We start from the raw sequence: 21,844 nt of genomic DNA on the forward strand, positions 1-21,844 counted from the left end.
TCTACACTCTATAATATAATGACACTCAAACTTATCTGACCCATCTGTCCTGTCTTTCAAAAGCAGGACCAACACACACTAGTCGACAGTTCAGTACAAACATTAAAGGCACAGCTGAGCTCACTCAAGGAATACCAAAACTACCTCTGGAAGCTACACTAGAAACTACTGGGATCTGTGAAAGCCTGATAATACCACAAACCACTTTCCCTCAGCAGCTGGAGGGAGAGTCTTTCTGAAGCTAAATGTGAAAAAACACTTAAATCCAGTTTAAACAAGTCAGTGGTGGCCTATTATGACCCAAAGGTACCAAGTTAGCTGTGTGATTGTTGTGAACAAAATTCTTATTCTTACTACTGAAAAATAACACTGCAAAATAGCCAACATGTCACTCATAACTCTGTTATAACTGCCAAGAAGAAGTATATGAAGGACCTTCTCCAGTTTCAGAACTTTTTCTTCCCATAGGTTGTGTGAGACAGTCTATGTCTACTTGCGAGCCTATTCTGTGACTCACCCCCACCAGTCACCTTTCTACTGTAACTCTTCCAGCAAGAACCAGAATAGACATGGGAATGTAGCCATGGCTATTGTCACCAGGATGCACCCATAATGTAAGCACTGTATTCCCATATTGACAGAGATGCAAAACAACAGACAAGTCCCAAATCCCCAAAATACACAGTTTGCTCTTTTAAAGAAAACTGCTCCTCTCTTTATAGACCTCGCAAATCTCTGCGAGAACCACAGCCACAGTGATTAAAAATAATTGCAGAACATGCAAAAATTCCTGGCTGAAAAACATTCCATCCAAGTCTAGATACAATGATATCAAAGTCGGAAACAGTGCTGAGGAAAGGAAAAAAGGACAAGGAACTTTAAAATAAGAAAAAAAGAAGGAACGAGGAGGGATTTCAAATTGATGATAAACAGGACTTCATAGTATAAAGAGGTGTGAACACAGTGAGGATGACTAACTCATTCTAAAAAGGCTCTCTTTTAACCAGTCCTCTCTATGGCTGTGCAATCCGGCATGGTGAGTCACACACACTCCGGCATGCCACTGCACATTCAGTCAGCTTCACAGGAGAATAAGTAAGACACTGAGACTGGAGGAAGACACAAAGAAAAAAAAGAAAGACAGACAAAGTATGAGATGAAGAAAGAGATTAAGTACTGGGTAAACTGAACAAATGGGCAGACATGCAGACATTAAAATAGTAGAAAATGCACAACATTATGTGAATAAATGTATACACAAACATAGTATTCAGATTGCAGTGTGTTTTGTCAGGTTAGTCTCTTTAACACAATCTTCTTTTTGTGTACACGCACACACACTCACTCTTTTGCCGTGACATAACAAATTATTACAGGATGTCCTGTTCATGAGGACAGGTCACTAGAATTTATGTCATAAATTAAAGATTAACAAAGACTGATGTTCAGCCTACTGCCTGCACATTTTAGTCATTAGTGCGTTTGTGTGTGCTATTGTGTGTACCTGTGTGCACAAGACTGGGACAAGGAAATGGTGACAGGGTGAGAGTGGCAGTAGCTCAGTTGGTGGAGTTGGTGATCCATGAACCCCAAGGGTTAGTAGTTTGAGTTCCACTTCCTCCTGGCTACTTGTTGAGGTGTCCTTGGACAAGACACAGAAACCCTAAGGTAGTGCCAATATGTAATGTCTGGTCAGCTGTCCAACCACAATTTCCCCAATGGGGTCAATAAAGTATGTCATTATTATTAATATGAATCTGTGCAAAGCAAGTGCAGGTGTGTGTGTGTGTGTGTGTGTGTGTGTGTGTGTGTATGTGCATGTACAACACTAAACCAACAACGCATTGCGATCAAGCCACGACGGTGTGGGCAGACTACAATGGCTCTGGTGTTTGCTCATGTCACTATGGCAACCACCGCACACCCGTGACCTTTCCAGGCGATAACAACACTGCTGACTGACATATGTGTGTTTCTGTTGTGTTCCCATATGTGAAGTTCCACAGTTCACTGTGCACATATGCTCTTTTCTCCATACGTGTATTTTATTACCAATATATGGTCAGTCGTGTTTAAATGTGTGTGTTCATCATTTGTTGTCTTTGTGGTTTCCTCTGGGTGGGTGTGTGTCTGTGTGTGTGTTCGTCAGTGTGTGGGTCTAAGCAAGTAGAACAAGTGATGACAAGTGTATATTTGTGTCCATAATGACTTCTCTATAACCCTCTTCATTGATCCTGCTCTTGTTTGAAAGGAAACTCTTTGGAGATATTGATTCAGAGGCACAAAACTCTTTTCTTTATCACATTCTTACTACTCTTCCTTATGTACTTTTCCGTCTCTAGATAAGCCACTGTTTTTGCTGTGACATTAGAAAATTTTAATTCGTGTAATTTTATTTTAAAGATTAAACACAGACACACACACAGTTAAACTTGTGGTGATATGCGTTTTATCTGCATTTCCACACTGATAACATGTACAAATATATATTTGTGAGAGAACATAAAATCAAGGTGAAGATTTGCTACTTTTTTATTTGCTTATGAAAATCTTATTATACATCATAGATGATGTCGCTGAAAATAGCACCATTTTCTTTGCCTCTCAGCATCTGCTTTCTTTCACTCAGATCTCATTGTTCAGATCACTAGATTTCTCTTTCTGTCTCACCTTGTTTCCCCAATGATACTGAAAATAATAAACACTTTGTGCTAATGGTTGGTCAGATGATAGTATGAGTATGACTACCACCATGTTTTAGTATTTTTCTAAATTCTTTGGTTAGTCAAGGTGTCACATGCAGTGTCAGATGATATAAAATTCACAGAGGCTGATCCAAGAGAGATCCCAGCAACGGCTAATGAGAGTCTAAATCAAAAAGAAAGAAACCCACAGAAGATAGGGATAACTGAGAGATACAGAATGAAAGATGAATGTTCATATTAGAAATTATTGTTTAGTCAGGCTTTAAAATTAAAATCATCAAATGTGGACAGGTCCTAAGTGATGAGGACAGTGGAGGAGAAAAGATGAGAGGTTGTGTTGCCGAGGAGGATAAGAACAGGTGATAAGCAAAGGAAATCTGTTACCAAGGTAGCCAAAGTAATACTGGAAATGTCTGGCGTGCTAAGGAGGAGACAAATTCTGGACAGTAGAGTGAGAAAGAAAGATGGCAGACATACAGAAAATGTTGAACACTCTCACAGGGCTTTGATTTACGCTGTTTAATAGTCTGGTCTTGAGGTGCCAAAACTTGCAAGGCTTAAAAAAAAGAAGAAATCACCTGCTTCTCCTATGATTCACTGAAGGCTCTGCACGTTGTAAATCAAACATACCAAGCATTTCATACAAGTCTGCTTGAACTGACAAAATTAAGCATGTTGGCTCATATAGTTATGACAGAAAGTAGGTGCTTAGTGAAACTCACAGAGCAGGTACACTGGCTGCTCTGATGTGATGTGAGTAAATGCATACACAAACATACATAATATGATAAGTAGATGACATTTAAGATTATATAAATACTTCAAGGCACAGGTAACACTGAAGACAACAAAATGGACCCTACAGGAACTACACCTTGATAGTACCATCGAGCAGCCAAGCTGCTAGGTTTACTTTCAACTTTTGCCCAAACCTAAACACACAAGGAGTAATGGCTGCCATGTGTGTATAGAGATAGCACCCAGCCAATCCACAGATTAAGGCCGCGTGAGTGAGTGAGAATATTATTAAAGCAATTATATGTTAAGCAATGAAAAAGTGCAAAATAGCTTTTGGCCCGTTAATAAAAGAAGAATTTACTTAGTGCTTTCAAAACTAACAACATTAGTTTATATGGAAGTTTGGCACCAGTATCACAAACATGTTCTGCGCTGCGTGCAAGTGTGTGTGCGTATATATATATATATATAAGTCTTTGATCATTGTGTGGACAAATCTAAGATTAAAATCATCATTGTGAGGACCTTTGGGCTCAACTTCAAACTTCTAAACTTCAAAGGGGTGTTTGAGGGTTAAAACTTTGTTTTAGGGTTAAGGGTAGAGCTACTACTTAGTTCACTACTACTTAGTGATGGTTAATGTTTAAGTCAGGGGCTAAGAAAAGGTCAGTAAATATCCTCACAACTATAGAAAGACCAATGTGTGTGTGTGTGTCTAAACTTCCTTCTCAACTGATGTGTGTGTATGTATGTGTGTGTGTGTGTGTTTGTAGTGGCAGTATCTTGGCCTCAGCTCTACAACGATGGAATTTCCTCCAGCTTTGCCGCCAGGGCAAGATGGCTACCATATGCCAGCTATTCACACACACACGCAAACACACACACACACACACACACACAAACAGTTGAATGGAGACCACAATTCAACTAGCACACAAGTTTGTAATAGTGAAGCCAAGCCTACATATAAACAAACACGCGCTGAAATGCAAAATGGGGTAAAGGCTGAAGTAAAAAAAATAAAATAAAATACGTGTATCTGCACAGAAATTTGCACACGTCCTATGCTTTACCCACATTTTTCGGGAAATGTTTCACTACTTTCTAGCATTTTATAGAGTAGAAGATAGTTCATTACTACCTAGAAACTACTAAACTTTATTATGGTCATCAACAATTATTTCAATAATATTTTAAACAAAAGTTGAAGAAAATCTACTTCTTATCCAAGTCCATCTGGAAGGCCACTGTTTTGGCAGCAAAACCACTAAGTATGGAAATCCGATTGGCTATTATTAACTGCTGACCCTCAAAAGTTTAGCTGATGTTGGATATTTCCAGCCAAGCCTGTTGCTCCAGTGTCAGACACATTTCTGTGGCAGTTCCTCTTTCCTCTATGGGAAATGTGCAAGTGGTGACTTATTAAATTCTGCAGAGTTAAATAGTTATCCATAACTTGACATTTTGTTATGCAGAAATAAGAGAACAAAAAGTACATTAGATGGCTAAGTATATTAGATGGCAACTGCATGACCCCCAACCACAGAAAGGCAACCTTACCAGGTGTTTAAAAAAAACACTATGTTGGCTCACCGTGTCACAGTAAACATCACCATGTGTTAGAGCAAACCACAGCCAGGATTTGAGTCCTCTGTCTCTTGTATACAGAACCTTGGTGGTAGTGAAAAGGAGAAAAGGGAAGATCTGGAACTGGCAAAGTCACACTACTAACCACAGGCTCTGTAGTTAATTCCTGAGCAAATAGCAAGCAGTTCAGTGGCCTAAGAAACACACTGTCAAAGCATTGTTTTGGATATTTCACATTTTTACCTCAAACTGCACCAACAACAACAATTTGGATGACACATGTCAACTACACCAAGCAAGGTCAGGGTCACAAACTCTGAACTTCCTTCTCAAGTCATCTATTGGAGTTGCACCAATTGGAACATTTGCTGAGGTGCATACTGTTTATTCTCAAAAATCAACTGTACCACTTAGCTAAAGGGCCATATGTAAACTGTGATTTAGTTTTAGGTTTTTCATGCAGAGTAGAGGAGATCAGGAATCTTCCACAGATTACAGAACAAGGTTTGACCTCCAGAACTGATGTTATTTCTGTGACCTAAAGAGGGGGTATTTATTTCTTTCCAGAGAGTACTACTTCTCTTTTGCTTAGTAACCAGCTTCATAGAGTCTGCATTTAAAAATCACTTATATAAGCCAAGACATTTTGTTCCATCTTAGTGGCTCTCAAGCACTCCTTCAGGACCACAAACAGAGTGGCCAAGCAGATGTTGTCCTACGAAACCTCCTTGGTTGCCAACAAGAGCCATGGCAAACCTTCTTTACAGGGTATAACAGTACACAAAATGCATAGTTCAAGAAGAACCACAGTTCTCAGGTTGAAGTTTGAAAGTGAGACACCGCTTGAACACTGTGACATGTCAGTGATTTGTACAGCACCTCAAAAATTCCTAATACCAAACACACAAATGCAAAATTCTGTAGAGCCAGCCTGCTATTCTAAATGGAAAGCATTTGCATCCCTGAAATTAGCTATGTTAATATGATAGTGTGTAACATCTCCCTGAGATTTGTGGTGCAATCAGGAGTACGTGTTGAAGGTGATCTAATGGTTTCAGAAACCTCCTCCAGCTTCCTAATGTTGAACTAGGGTGGCTTTGTCCAACTAGAATTCACAACCAGCTAGCTGTGATTGGCCAGCTGTCCAGGGGTGAGAAAGAAGCTTTGCTTCCTGCTACTTCTCCTATTTATTTTATAATAGAAATATTTATGGCATGGCATATATGTAAAAACTAAGTGAGGCACCACGAATGCCTTCCAATGCACCATTGTCCCCATATTTAAATAATACAGTTCCCTCCCTTGTTGCTATAATTTCCTAGGAAACCATAATGCTTCTAAACACCAGATGTAAATGATATGTGTGGCTCTTTTAGCTCTGGTTTGTCATTGGTATTCATCAAACAAGCGATGGTTGCTATACTACTGAGACTAATTTGACAAGCATAATTTGACTTACAGCAAACAGCGCTCCTCAAAAAGACTGGGGTGCAGTTAGTTAGAAGGCAGATTGTTAACCAAAACAGATACAGAAAAGTTCTGGTGACTTGTGTTTACAGGCTCTGTAAGCCTAAACCGACCTAAATGAACCAAGAACAAAAAGGTGATTTAGGAAAGTTTTCCATAGACAAAATGAACTGTAGATGTGATCTCACCTCTCAATGTGTTTGACTATGTTTAACTGTTTGGACTATGTTCAACTGGAGTCAGCTGGCAGTACCAGAACATTACCGTAAACCACAGCACTTTAACTGTGGTCTGGAAAATTCCATAGAGATAGAGTCCAAGTTAAGACTCCCAGTCATGTGAATACGGACCTAAACATCTGTCAATGAATCTTGACATCAAGCTGTGACAAATCACACAGAGACTGTGTGACTGAATGTGTTCTGAACATGTTCTTGTATGTTCCTATATTCAGCCTAATTTATACTACTTCAGTATATGAAATGAACCAGTACAGTTAGTACTGCTAGTAGCCAGAGGAATATGATGGCCCAGCAAACAGCTACTCTGTATGAGCCAATGACAAGCTCTTTAAATATACACCCACCTACCCACCCACATCTGCTCTGTATTATCCAACAAGGCCGTACACACAGACAGGCACAGCCACAGGCACATACACAGACACATGAATCTTTGCTATGTGATCAATTCCTCGGCAAAAAACAGAATGAGAAACACCGAACAGGCAGCTAGAAAGCAAAAAATGGGGAGAAGAATATAGAAAAGACAGATTTTGTAACTGTAAAAAAATATATAAAGAAGTTTTCAATATTTTGAGGTAATAATTTGAATATATTACCAAAGCAGCTGCATTTGTTTTCTATGCTATCCAAAAAAAAAGCTTAATTCGAACCATAGTAGATAGATCAGCCGTGTGTCATTTGTTGGCCTCTCGTCAAAGCCTGAAAAAACTATTATATGAAATGCATGAACGAACACACACACACAAACACTTGCCCTCATATGCTGTTGATGATAGCTATAACAAACTCTGTCCAAGTCAATAAGCCAGCAGGTTGACTAGCCAACAAACTCTGCCCAGTTCTGCTTTGCCACACTGCTCTGATGATCTGCTGTGTGAGCTGTGAGTTGGTGTATTTCTGTGTGTGTATGTGCAAATGCGCGTCCATGTCCATTTGACTGGCGCCATGCTACTGCTGGGAGCAATTATAAAGACATGAAGCAGATAGCTGAAGATTGCTGTTTAATGCAATGCTGAGAAACAAACTTGAGCATGAATATACACAAAATATGATATACAAGATTGGCTGTACTTTAGAAATATTGTCATTTGTCCACACTGTCTCAATACAATAGGACAAATCAAATCAAATGGTGTCTGGGAAGTCTGATAGTACTGGTGACAGTCTAATGAACTGAACAGTAAAGTAAAAAACACTGCAAAATAGAAGTAATGTAATACCACATTACTTACCTACTCATTTATGTGTATAAAAAGTTTAATCATAGCTGTAACTGTATATGAATTTGAGAATATTCCAGTTTTTGATATGCCTCCCTTTTGATTTAATGACAGCATACACTTGAGCTGGAATGGACTCCACAAGTATGTGCAAAACTCGATGACCCATGTTATACCGGCATGATCTGACAGAGTTCCAAGGAGCTGCCTGTGAACGCTTGACTTTTTCAGTCTTCAAGTGCTCCAATAGCGATTCACTGAGGTTGAGGTCAGGTAACTAGAGGGAGGTTCATGACTGTCAGCAGCCATTGGTCTTCTTTAGTCTTCAAGTAATTCAAAACTGTGAGAGCTCTCATCCTCCTCCTGCAGGATTAATTCTTCACAAAATGACGAAACCACAGAGTATAGCATATCTTTGAAAAATCGAGTGTTTCCCACACATTCACAATAATCAATATTCAGTGCCACATAATATATATATATTTTTAATTTTTAAAATGTGTTAAATATTGTTTCACCAATAGAGCTGCACACAGAACTACTACCGGCTCTACTCTCTATCGTGCTCCGTCATTTATGCACAAAAACAGTGACAACAGACATCCAATCATAGCTGCTGGTCAGTGTCGTTTACTCATGCAAGTGCACATTAATGTTAATTCTTTAACTATAAATGTTTGCTCCCTGAAATGTGAATGCTGAACAGACCAACCACTGTGATTTAGCTATCCAGTTAAATAGTTTCTAACATTTGCAGGCTTCAACTAGTGCTGCTGTTTCACGTGTGAGGATCGTGAAGCCCTAACCTTAGCCAATGAAGAGCGATAATAGAAAGGAGGTGGACAGCTGGCTGCATGGAAATAATATATTTCTATTATTACTTTATGGTATACTATTATTATCATTACACTGCCTTGTTTCCCACCATCACAGTGCTATGGAATGAGCAATGTTCTGCTGGAAACTTGAGACACATGTGAAATATAAACAAAAACAATAAAAAAACAAAAAATGTTATTTATAACGATGATATATACGCATTAACATGGTCAAAGCTACAAGTATTATTTTGTATTTGCTGACCTAGACGTAGTCCAGAAGCCTAAATATTTCTTTTTCATTTTAAATCACTTTGGATTTTTTTTTTCTAAATCCTCATGTATGGTCATGGTCTTATACTTTTGGACTCTACTGAGCCTATATGTAAAGAAGAAGGTTTATTTTCTCATGACACTGTATTGGTTGGGAATGCTTGTGCACAATTTCATGTGCGTTTGGCTTTTCCCAACAGATCTTCACCACTTGTCCAACAGGAAGAAAAAACATGTGAAAAACATACACCCAAATTACACAAACATGTTAGGAAGCACACACTTATACAGAACATAGAAAACTCACCCACCCACTATCCACCCACACACGCTTTGACCGTCCTACACACACACACACACACGACCCCTGTTCGCAAGAGAGATGAGTCACTCTGCTGGGAACTCCATGCTTTCCCCATTACTACAGACGGGCTGACTGATTGTCCTAACATGTTGGAAAGAGAGGTAGAGAGTTTAGTAGGTAACAGAATGAGACGTAGAAGGGGTAAAAGAGAATGAAAGATTAAAAGAAAGACTGAAAAAAGAAGAGATATAAACCAAAAGTCAACAAGATCGTGAAACAAAGATAGGACAGACAGACAGGGTGAACTCAACTGTGTTTAATGTGCCTCAAGGGTTGTTCAAGTTTACACAAGGGCAGAGTGAAACAGCACGTTAATTTCCCGTCACAGCACACACCAAACCAAATAAAAAAACATTCCTATCAGAACATAAAAATCAAGAAAGCCATACTTTATTTATTACTATTACCTGACTGCTGAAAAATGCTGCTAGAATACACAAAGAATAAAGAAAGACACACACAGAGTTGCTGCCTCTTGTGCTGCTACTTACAAACATTTAACACTACACTGATTAAGTGTACAATGATTTCTTAAAATCATTAAATTAAAATTTAACAGGTAACAGGAAGCAATGCATTTAATGCATTTGGCGTATTCATAATGGATACTGAACAACTACAGAGTGCACACTGATGGAGGAGTTGGAAAGGTACCAGAAGCAATGAGCTTCCACACCCCTCACAGAGACAAAAAAAATAAACATAAAAACAAACCAAACTAATGAGCACTTGGCGCCTAAGGATGCAAATCAAAACCAAATGGAAAAATGGAAACATAGACAAACATTTCTAATAAAAACACAAGAAATCCAATGGATTACTCCCTCTTAAGGGGGGGTATGTGACAGGTTTTCATTTATTCAATGGTATAAATAAAAAGTGCATGACAGCCTTGCATCATTTCAACACAGGGACATGATTTATTCAAGTGTTTCGCTGAAATCAAAATCATATTCCGTCAGGAAAGGTTAGGGTTAACTCACTGCTCATTGAGCAATGGGATTGGAATTGCGAGAAAAAAGAAGGGAGAGCAAGAAAAGTGGAATCAAAAATGAAAAAAAGAGGGGAGGAGGAAAGAGAGAAAGAGGGGGAGAAAAGAAAGGTAAATGGAAGAAAAAAGAGCAGGAGGAAAAGTGGCAGGACAAAGAGAGAAGAAAAAAGAGAAATCCTGTAACAAAACATATAATGTATTCTTCACAGCACAGGCAGACCCGCTTGGTCACAGCCAGATTAACTCAATCAACGCCTGGATGTGATCAAAAAACGATTCAGCAACTCAGACACAAACCTGTGCAAACCAGGCTAGCACTGGTGGGCTACCACATATCCTTCTGAACATCAACTCTAAACCACCATTAAAAACATATTTTGCAAAAAAAGTGCATAAACACTTTTGGTGGTTTGGTTTTTATGCCAAGCAGACTCAAACTCACTCAGAGTGGAGCGTCAGTGTATGCTGTTGGATCTACAGTAGGACTATTGAATCGTGGCAGACAGACCCTATATATGTCAGGTAAAGGTGGAGCCCATCTCCACTGTGAGAAAACCAGGCAGTAAAGAAAACGTATTCTTTATGAACTAGTACAGGCGGCTAAGTGGGTTGGACTTTAATTGACAGAATGGCCTCTGCAACGGAAAAAAGCTGCCTCATTACCGTCTAACTTATTTGCCGGAAGCAGGATGCAACTAACATGGTTTTTGTTTTGTTTTTTTCGTCCGTTTTTTGCAATTAAGCGAGAGACATATAATGATAAAGTCCTCATCAGACTGTGTGGCTCTGTTGCACAGAGCTGGCTCACAAACAGTCGACTGTCCAACCAGTTAGTCTGAGATAGCAGGGCAGATAGGAGACTGATTTACAGTGCACCGCCATGATTTGGTTTCAAAGTTTGTTGATTTTAAGACACAGTGTTGTACGTGTCTGCATGTGCGTCTCTTAAGTGATACAAGAGTTCGACTAAGATCAAAGGAAGAGGGAGTGACGAGAATCTGTCAAACCAGAAAAAGCCCTACATGATCTCACTAGTTAAAGGCACTTGATTAACTCCATGACTGTCAATGTGAAATTAAATGAGACGTGCACAATTAGCGACACACACAAGGTCAAAGTAAGAATCACTTTTTCCCTTTATTGTCTCCTACTGTAATGTTCTCTAACACATGAGCCTAATGTTGACTCTGGGATCTCCCTCTGTTTAAAAATCATTAAGTAAACAGGGTCCATACGCTCGGCAAATATGCTTATCTCATACAGGATACACAGGCATGTGTCTCCAAACATTATTATGAGATTTGATCCATTATTTATGTTCATGTATTACATCATGCAGTACAGTCACTGTAAACAAAGGTGAGCAACAGTATGCTAACTTAGAACTACAGTTTGTTTTCCAGCCGTAAAAAAGTAAGGCATATTTTAACAGATTAAGAATACAGTATGTTCTTTTAGTTCTCCCTAAAATGTAGAGATTGTTGTGACCAACAAGAACAACTACAGTATTGTTGTGTAGATAAAAGCTGGTTCACCATTTAGACGATTTGTTTAACTGTATTGTGGCAAAGGCTAATAAAGACACTAAAACATTAACAGCACATGTTCACTTTACTTTCAGAATATAAAGACAAACAAAAGTATTTAATCTAGACCATGTTTAAAATAACATCTAACACTAAGCAATAAAAAAAGTAGTTCAATCTTGAGTATGTACATTAATGTACAGGATGACTTTTCTGAAACTCACACTTTTTTAAAAAGGACCTATATAAAACATCCTTATAAGTTAATATAAAATCTACAGTATTACACAAATAGTACAATATATAAAATATGTAGGCTATATTCAGAATGCACTTTTGTATTGACCATTAAAATATATTCAGATTTACTGGCTTGGATCAGTCCTCCTGCCTCTTGCTAACTGATGTAACTACCACGCATGTGATGACAGATAACACAGCAGCATGGTGAAAGCTGACAGCCACTAGAAGAGAGTTCAGTTCTAGTCTTGTTACCTGTGTATTCAGAAGGCCAGAGGTCAAGGTGTGCACCCATTCTTACCGAACAGCATAACCACATGTGAAGTGAGTGTCATCCTCAACAAAAGTAGGATGCAACAATAGCTTCAACCTAAATGAAATTTCATAAGTATTCTAATATGATGAAAAGAAAAAAAAAAAACACACCTGTGGGAATAAATACACCTCACTGCTTGCAAAAAAATGAGTATGTGAACACTTTGAGCTGCAAAAATATTGCCAGTATAATCTTGGCTTCATTCTCATTTGTTTCTGTCACCTGCCTGCCAAATCTGATATGATCACCATGCTCGATAACACCCATTTATCATCCTTTATGCTCCATGAAGACAACAAACACAACAGAGGCAGGGAGGAAGGGAAAAGCAGCAGGAACTGGTGAGAGACAGAGCAAAAGGATAAGGTAAGGAGAGAAAAACAGGGGTTGAGGGAAAAACGCACACACACACACACACACACACACACATTTTGCTACATCATAACTGACTGTCAGATAATTCAAAGAGGCAGGTCTGTCAATTATATATGACCAGTCCAGTAAAAATAGCCTTAGTGTTAGCAGAAACACATGACCACTTCTCTGCCTTTGTCATATCACACTTTTAGATATTTATTGCTACAACTCTGAACCACCAACCAGTACATTTTAGCCATTTAGTGTAGCTCCTGTCCAAAACTATAAGAAAGAGTTAACCATCTAGTTTCTGCACCCAGTCAGCACAATCGGCTATATCAGGGCTTGTTATTATCTTTTTTCAATGCCCTTCTTGAACTTGATAAGACAAAAAGCAAAGCAGAAAATGATTCCAGCTGGTAAGGTCACAGTAATCAGGAAGAATACATTTTGAAAAACAATAAAAAGAAAAACAGAGCTTTTCAAAATCATCAAGTCACAAGTTTTGTCATTCGTCTCTGTGAAGACAGGCAGAAAGTGGCAAAAGTGTAATGAGCACTGAGTGTAAATGCAACAATTACAAAACACGGGTTGAACAACAGCTTTAGTACATAAGCAAGCTTTTCTCTACACAGGATACAGGCATCACCACAATTTCCATCCAATGCAAATAACATCAAGGCACAAATAAATAATGTGGTCTGAAAAAGCTGATATATTCAAAACTGATTCTTCATATTCAGCATAAGTAATGACAATGGCTTTTTATGATTTATTTAGTCCTGCAAAATAACTGCACACAATTGTTGATGGCTGCTATCTTAGATGACCAAACTATTAAATATATGAATGAAAGAATGAAAAGAATGTCCCCTTTCAATGACATCAGTCACAGTGTTTCCAGTGTCTGGGAAATCTGAAGATGCAGTTTTACAGCCAGGAGCTTCATCCCATAACAATTGGAGGCATCTCTTGTAAATTACCAGATCCATACTGTCTCAGGTGGAATCATGCTGTTAAAAATATTACACTGGCAAAAATTATAACCTGGCAAAAGTTGCCTACAGCTGACTTAGTACTGCTGAATGACTAAGTAATTTAATAAACACTACTTCAAAGCAGTGTTATTTGTTTCCCTAGTAAAATGTGGACACTGGACACAAAGCACAGTTCCATTTCAAGTCCTAAATACAGGTCCAACATACTGCAACCTATGAAAACACATGCAAATAGACAAACCACAGGCAAAATAGGGAAATACCTTTGCGTACTTGACACACACACAATACTAGCAAATGCAGAAACAAGCTTACAGTGCGCTGAACTCTTAGGGACACTGTACTCAAAGTTCTTTGGCCACAGCAGTTGTAAGAACATGAACTCACGGCACAGCACAGCTAGTTACACTGAAAAAAAGCAACAATAAGAGCTCCATCTCTCTCCTTTTCCTCAACCACCCGTGAGATGGTGAAGTGAGCCTGTATTAATGAACCTCTTGAAATAACATGATGGTGATCCACGTGCTCAGTCGAAGAGCCACTTCAATTCCATGTCACACATCAGGTTCACAAACAGAACATTTTCGGGATGGCACTGACGGTAAATATGAACACCTGCAGGGTGGGAGTCAATACCAAGCAGCCGCGATGCTGGTACAGTTTTGCCACATCAGCTTGTAAATCAATCTACAGTATTCTTCACGCTGGTTTGGCAAGTAACCACTCCTGCTTTAGAGGTAGAGCGCGACACCAAAGCAATCAACAGAGCATTTTTCCCTAGCACAGACCAATATTCTGCCAAGCTCTAATAACCTCCCCAGTTAGCTGTATTTTCACAGTCAACACTGCTCAGGACAGAGTAGTTTCAGTATGCAAGGCTAACCGAGTCGATGTTGCTTTCACTGGCAAGACTGCAGCAAGATGTCAGCAAGTTTTTTTTTTTTTTTTTTTTTTTACACAAGCTGTATTAATTTCTGTGATACTGGTATGTTGTATCACAGCCAAACACACACACAAGTCTCACACAACCAAGTCCATTTTGGGATCACCTGCATCTGTGGCCACTGGTTAAAAACATTAGGTTTCCTGCAATAGAAAGCAATACAGGAGCAAACCACTTTACTTTGTTCCACTTGAAGGAAGCCCATATTTTAAGATTTCTCTTCCCTGGAATTTCTGATTAAGCGAGCTGTTTGCCGGACAGTTATTCATCTTAACAAGTGATAAACATGCAGGGGAGCCAAGTAACTCATTGTTGTCTTACTGTCTTTTAATTCTGATCTTTTAGCTGATATATAACCCTGCTGGATTGGTGCACACCAAATTCAAAGAAGCGCCTCTGGGGGAGAATTTGATTCAGGTTCATTCAGCTTATATGATAGTGTGAAAAAATTCTAACGTGATCATATTATAAGTTATTACGTCGTCAGCTATTGCTTGCAAACTAGTTCAATATTTTTCATTTACAAATGTATTTCAAGCAAAAGCCGCTCTTGATTGATGCAGCTTGCTGGTATGTGTCTGTAGCTGAACAAAGAATTTATTACTTAAGAAAGACTAAAGGAACAAAGTCTCATCTGAATGCAATTATCTGACATCTCTTGAATTTTATATTCGTACTCCCATCAAAGGATGAAGCATTTGCTTATTAAACATAAACAACTGGATTTTAAGTTTAAGTTGAATTGTATTTGTTCTGAATTGTCTTATTGCTAACTCTGACTTTAATAAAATAGTTTTAACTTGTTTTACTGGTATTTGTATTTATGCTGTACTTAGTTTTCCCAACTTTAACTATCAAGAAATCCAACCAACTTTAAAACTTGTAAGTTTATCTAAGTAAGACTTCCTGTACTTCCTTAAAAAAGAGGCTAACTGTGCATAAAGGAAAAAAACATTTGTAAATGAAAAAGATAAATATAAAGACTGATAGAAGTACTGGTGAGTACTTTGACATATAGTGCAAACTACAACAGAAGTCATATCCGCATTGATTTTATTAGTGAATTAGTTTTGTATTTCATAAGTGACAAAGACATGCAAATAAGCAGCAAATTAAACAGTCACAGTAATAGTAATCTTGCTTCACTATCACTATACTATGTAATTTAGGGCTGCACCAAATGATTTGTTTTTTGTCCATTAATCTATAAGCCTATTTCTGTAATCATTGTAATGGATTCTATCAACACGTTGTTTCCGCCCTAATGCAATGTCATCTACAGCATCTTATAAGCTTATATTAAACCTCACACCCTGTGTGAAAGGCCAACATCTGGAAATCCAGAGTGCAAAGAAACTTGACACATTTTAATGAACTGAGATTTATGCTAGACACAACGTAAATAGTGAGTAAAGTGGGATATACTACTACTCTATACGACGGTGAACTAAACAAATAGACGATGTGTCATTAGTGGTCACAGTAACCTAAAGACAACAATGAGTTCATGTTTAGAAACTTATCCATTACACAAGTGTGGTTTGAAATTTCATGCTCCTGCAGCTTCTTCCCTTACAGCTGCTATTACGGTACAATAAGTTAAATACACAAATGTGAAAAAAATAAAACATGCCAATACCCACAATAATACAGTCTCCACCTTGGCTATGCCTTAGTGTAACCTTAAAAAGTAGTGCCAAAGACAATATTTCTGCAGCCAACTGGTGTTAAAATAGAAGTCAGAATTACACTCCCATTTTGCGCTATTCTTTGCTCTGCTGCAGTTCATAATCTGTTACAGTTTGGTTTCTGTTGTCAATTAAACTCAATTTGTGTACTTGTTCATGTGAGTAAAACTTAAGAACATTTTATCTTGAATTTCAAAGGTATATCTAGTTCTTTAATAGCATTACATAGTTGTCCATCCAATGAAAATGCTGTGAGCTATTTTCAGTGTAAAAAAACAAAAAAAGTCTTCTGGCTATTTTTTTTTTTCTATCTAAACCAGATGCAGCAAACTTCAGATGTTTGGCATCATATATCATATATCAAAGAACATGTAGGGTTGCTTTGTAAAGCCGCTCTTCTGTGTTCAACCACCCTACAGGGAGATGTTTATTGTAGAACAGCCAGCACTAGCAGAGACAGTGGATTTAGATGTACAAGGAGCATATCATACTTTTTCCCACAATGTGTAGCAAATATTATATTTTCACTATTATTGGTCAGCTGACCTCAAAAGAAGCCACAGTTTCAAGCCACAAGGCAAGGGTTGAGTAAAGTGGCCTGACCTTGTGGCTTGAAGCTGTGAGAACTGTAGCAAGTGTAAGTAATCACAGAAGAAGTGGAAACGAACGTGAGGCCAGTTTGTAATTGAATAACTTGTAACTCGACGACTGCTTGCAAAGCAACTCTTCAAATGCACAAACAACTGAACACAGCTTTTGGTAAGTGTGAGTGGGGATAAAATGCATGAACAGCAGCACAAAGGAGGAAAAATACCCCAATCTAGGCCCCTTAAAGTTGGTTTAATATCAAGAGCTGGGTCTTTCTGTCTGCCTGTCTCAAACAGACACACACACACACACACACACACACACACACACACACACACACACTAAGAACAGTATGGCCTCAGGCCTGGCAAGCAGCACTCAAGTTCTTGGAGCAGCTTTCTCTCTAATTTAAAGTTGATTGCCGTGGGCCCTCTGTGTGTGACTAGTGAAATATGAGTGTGGAAAGCAGAATATGGAGGCTTGGACTGAGTTTAGCTCTGCATGCGTGTGATTATGAATGTGTGTCCCAAAGTACTAGATCAGTCCCAGTTTGTAACTATGCATAGCTATGCATGTGTATGTGCATGCATGAGTCTTGTGTCAAGGTCTAAGTGGAGCTTGCGCATACTTGTGTGGATGTGTGCGTGTGCATGTGGTTTTTGGCCAGAGTTCCAGCAGAGATTGGACTGCCAGGGAGAACTGTCTGCAAAGAATTAGACGAAGCAAAAGACAAGCTGAATAACAGCGCCTTTCTCCAAGGAGAAGAAGGTGTTAGGAGGTGAGTTTTGCAGAACCGCAACCTGTACTACAAAAAATAAACAGAGGTAGAATAAGTTAGACTATACAAACGTAATCCTGCCTTCATCAACCTGCTAAAAGGAATGTCTGGACTTGTTAGGACTTTTACAGGACAATGGCCCAAATGTAGGGTAAATCTCTTTCTTGGCTTGTTATATAACTTACTACTACACTTGCTGTAACTGAAACTAGACATAAAGTGAAGAACTTTTTTCTCAAAAGCTGTCTTACTAGTTGTAATTCGAAGAACTTAGAAGTACTTAGAAGTACAATCCTCCAACTTGTCTACACCACACACTGTGACCATGACCACACGAACCCAAACCAAACTAAATGTATGTAAACATTTAATTGAAACCTCAGTGTATACACATTTGTAATTTTAAGATTTTTCCCTGATATTTTGGTCCCAAAACTATATTTTAAGTATCAGTCTGCAAAGGCATCAAAAAAAAAATGTGTGGGCCTTCCACTATGGTTAGAAAAGTGAGCACCTTGGATTTCCCTTTCTTCTTTTGATACAGCTGTAATCCCTCAGTCCAAAGAGCACATTTGTTCACTGAGTGTATTTCTACATTGTTTTTACAGGGTTTTGGTCACAGTGTTTGTACAGCAAAAATACACTCCACATTCCTTTTATAGTGAGAGAGACTTTAAGTCACATGTAGGCCAACCTCCCAGAGGTAAACAAGGTGCAAGGTGCCTAGTGCCTCTTTGGTTTTTCTTTCACTGTGTACATTTAGCTTCAGTAGTAAAGTGGTCATAATAGCAGAAGTGTTGCTAGTATGACAGCTTTCTTCAATCTTATGTGATTTTGACAAACTAGTGATTTAAACAAAGAAGAAACCACCAAGGCCACCCAGTCTGTGAAGTGAAACCCATAAAAAGCAAACTCTGTTGTAATTGACAGAGATACTGCAGGGAGTGGCCAGGTATTTGGCGCCTCTCTGCACAGAGCCTATAGCCAGTCTACTCTGATGAAACAGCAATAAGACATTCTCCCTGCACAGAATGTGCTGTTGAAGTAGAAATCAGCTTACTGGATTTTGAAGCAAATAAATACTGAAAACCAGATGCGTTTTAGTATCAAAAAAATGGCTGAAACAATTTAGCATTTTTGCTGCAGTTTCATGTCGAACTGCAGCGGAAAAACTGGATCAAATTAGTGAATGGACAGCAAACAAACTACAGTATATAAATGGGAACTGTTCCAGCACTAAGACAAGCAACAGTGACAAGCTACTTGCCTTAAAAGGCAGGAAAGTAGCCAATATAGTCAACTTTACTTGGACTTAAGGAAGACACATACCAAACTATGAACCTCCCAGCAAGTTTTTTTGACTGCTACATACTCGACAAACCAACAACAACCTCAGCAAGTTCCCATTTTAATATAACAGATTACATTCCTAATTTAATCCACAAATTCTTTCATTTGAAGATATATAAAAGTTTGTCAGTTCTCTGACAAATACATTAAAAAGATTGTTTCCAAAAGAAAAAACATCTTAATTTTGTAAAACATAAATGGAAGGAGCTGAAAACACAAAGTAGTGCTGGAAGTTCAGTCCACACAGTTTATATTTTATATGTAAATCCCTGAAGTTGCTCTTAACAAAATTCTAATTGAAACACTACAACAGAGGAATCATAACCATAACAATAAATCACCCCCTCCACATGCATTATGGCACCCCTAATTCATAACAGATTTGACATTTTTTTGAAACATTAGAAAAATAAAGATCCATCATAGCTGGAACAGAATTGAACTAATTAATTCAGTTCCCTGTACAACACATGCTCTGCCTAAAATTACATTATAGTTGTCCCTGCTTTGACTATATTTCTCTGTGGTTTCCCGCACATGTGTGTGAGTACAGTCAGAGCCGCTAGAAACCAGAGTCAAATTCCTCATATGCATAAACAGGCCTTTAATTCTGTTTTGCACTTTATCATTTCTTTGAAGCATCACAGGCCAGCCTGTTTGATAAACACCAGTGTACCCTGACGTCACATTACAGGATTTGCGGGTAAGCTTCAAATTCTGCCAGTGATATGCAACGTGCAGTGTTATGCTTCTGATGCAAGAGCACAGAACGAACATTTAAATCTTCCTGCTCAACACCTAACCCTGACTTTTGTAACAGCTTTATGCCACAAAGTGGTCCTTGACCTACATTTTCATTTTCATTTTAGCAAAGAGCAACAAATTGATTTAATTTTGAGAAGAGATTGTGACAAGACCTTGGAGTCTCTTGTGTCTGCCTTCTTCTACCGTGTACCTTCCCTCTTCTACTACTGAGACACCCCCAGGCTTCGTCCTTCTGCTTGGTCTGTTTGCATTCCTGTTGAGCTCTATTTAAAGGCTCGTTCACTCCACCGGCTGGAGGAATGCACATCTGTAGCAAGACCCCGTCCCACTGACTCTCTTTCTCACTGTCTCCATCTCTCTTTCTGCCTGTCTGCCTGCTGCATAGGTGTTACCGTCCATGTCTCTATCCACAATGTATTTGCGTTTGTCCCAGTGAGAAAGAGTGGGATGAAAACAAGTGTTGTTTATCATATCGACAAGTGCTTTCGGATGAGTCATGATTTAAAATCTTCATTTATGCGCTGCCAAGTGTGTTTCTGTGCCTGGGTCTGAGAGCTAAACAAGTACAAAAGCGAATGCATCAACTTGCCAGTGCTTTTGGTTGTTTTTCTGTTTGGTTTTTCTGCTTTTTGGAGCCCACTACAATTCCTATGAAAACACACAGATATAGTGTTTTGAATAAATACCACACAAGCTGCATACTGTCTATGCAGTCACAAATGATACATGTTTTTAATGAAGATGTAATAATTGTGTTTGACATTTGAGCTTGTGTGCACAAAACACCAACAACCCATATGGGGTATCTCAAATTTGACAAATATTAATTGATAATGAATAATAATTATATTAATAATAATAATAATAGAGAAAGAGGGAAATAGAAGACATGTTTTAGAACAAGTGGTGCTACATAAGCTAAAGAAGGATTAACATACAAGCTAGCTCGTAACAACATTGGAGTAAACGTCCCTCTGCTCCCTCCTGTCCCGTTCAGGGAGGCGGATCAACTTTTCTCCCCCCTCACCCCCCTCCACACACACACACACACACACACACACACACACAGCTTCCTAGCCGCTAATTCCCTCAACAACCCCCCCGGTTTCAAACAGTTTAAATCGCCAAACCTACCTTGGAAAATGTCCCCCCCCGAGTTAAAAAGGCATTATTATATTGTCGTCTTCCATGGCTGGGACGGTCGAGCTGTCGTTCGGCTCCCCGGCGAGGCTGGACGCGGACTAGCGGGACGGAGGAGCAACGAAGTTGGACTAGGAGAAGAAGGAGGGGCGGGGGGAGGGCAGGCGAGTCAGCCGCCGCCTCATTGGTGGAGCCGGCTGTCGGTCGTCACCGCTCGGTGGGCGGGTCCTGACTGTAAGGGGACTATTTGAGGCTGATCCCAGGTCCCAGGACAGGATGGCAGCGTGGAGACCTGCTGGTCCGTGTGTTGCAAATTCAACCAAATCAAAGGAAATATCTCGTCAGAGTGGCTGTGTGAACCTTCTAGTCTTCTGGGAATAATAATGCACAAACACATATGGTGGCCCTGATTATTATTTATACATAAATACACACTAAAACTATCATTTTGCCTTCTTGCTTTCATTTAAAGATGCATTTGCATTACATTTACGTAATTTATCATCAATATGTGCTGCTAAGTGAAGAAGCGTCTATAAAGCATTAAAGGCCCCCTGTTGGGCGAAAGCAAGCAGGCGATGAGAGGCATTCATCTGTCCTGCAAAACTGTTGACCCCGCGTCATGAGACGTGACTCTGTTCTGTTTATGTGTTTGTTTGTTTAGCTTACCTGTTATGCGATGGGAACATAAACGCATTAAACCAATTAATGGCTCCAGTGCTCGGTGCTTTAGCAGACAATAAATTA

General features: G+C 39.0%; 1 protein-coding gene across 1 annotated transcript in view; it reads right to left on the minus strand.

The window, feature by feature from the left end:
- Nucleotides 1–21,206, minus strand: part of il11ra (interleukin 11 receptor, alpha) — a 40,704-nt gene extending 19,498 nt beyond the window's left edge. The window contains exon 1 of the mRNA XM_026339868.1: nucleotides 21,092–21,206. The gene's annotated coding sequence lies outside the window, so the exon portion shown is untranslated. The remainder of the gene's footprint in view (nucleotides 1–21,091) is intronic.
- Nucleotides 21,207–21,844: the final 638 nt, after the last annotated feature.

This window comes from Anabas testudineus, chromosome 22, assembly GCF_900324465.2.
Source record: "Anabas testudineus chromosome 22, fAnaTes1.2, whole genome shotgun sequence".
Lineage (NCBI taxonomy): Eukaryota > Metazoa > Chordata > Actinopteri > Anabantiformes > Anabantidae > Anabas > Anabas testudineus.